General features: G+C 31.0%; 1 protein-coding gene across 1 annotated transcript in view; it reads left to right on the top strand.

The window, feature by feature from the left end:
- The window catches only part of LOC106880980 (zinc finger protein OZF), a 15,160-nt gene that overhangs the window by 2,480 nt on the left and 11,945 nt on the right, over positions 1-735 (top strand). The window lies entirely within an intron of this gene.

The raw sequence follows: 735 nt of genomic DNA, 5'->3' as shown, positions 1-735 counted from the left end.
AAAAGGATAGAGATTTTCAACACAATCGATTTTTATTCCATTTATTTAATTATTTACCATTTGATGTGAACATTTGACATAAATAAATGGAATAAAAATCGATTGTGTTGAAAATGTCTATCCTTTTAAATATACAAATTTGAAACCTTGGATACATATATATATATATATGTATATATATATATATATATGTATATATATATAAAGTGTGTGTGTGTCTGTCTGTCTTTCTCCCATTGACAACCAGTATCAATTTGTTTATATGCACGTAACGGTTTAGCAAAAGGGAACGATAGAAGAAGTCCTAGTGTTGATTTAATCTACTAAAAAATTTTAAAGTAGTACTCCAGCATGGCCACATTGAAAACAGAGAGAATGTGTGTGTTTGTGTGTATATATGTATTTATATATCGTCTTATTTCAGTCATTTGATTGTGGCCATGCTGGTTTCCCAGCAAGTTGTTTTACACCTATTAGAATATTTTCTTTTTTCTTTTCCCACCGGGTGAAACGCTTTAGTTTGACCATTTAGTCAAACAAATCGCCCGCATGACTTTTTTTTTTTTGTAAGCCTAGTATTTATTCTATTATTTCCTTTCTTCTGAACTACTTAGTTACAGGGATGTAAAAACACAAACATCTGGTGTCAGATGGGGTGGGATACACACAAATACATACATATATATACGTATCTCGCTTTACCCCTCTTGTTCTTCCTCTGTTACTACTACGTAT

Source organism: Octopus bimaculoides, chromosome 28, assembly GCF_001194135.2.
Source record: "Octopus bimaculoides isolate UCB-OBI-ISO-001 chromosome 28, ASM119413v2, whole genome shotgun sequence".
NCBI lineage: Eukaryota > Metazoa > Mollusca > Cephalopoda > Octopoda > Octopodidae > Octopus > Octopus bimaculoides.
Note: the sequence above shows the minus strand (reverse complement) of the source record. Positions and strands in the feature narration are given on the sequence as shown.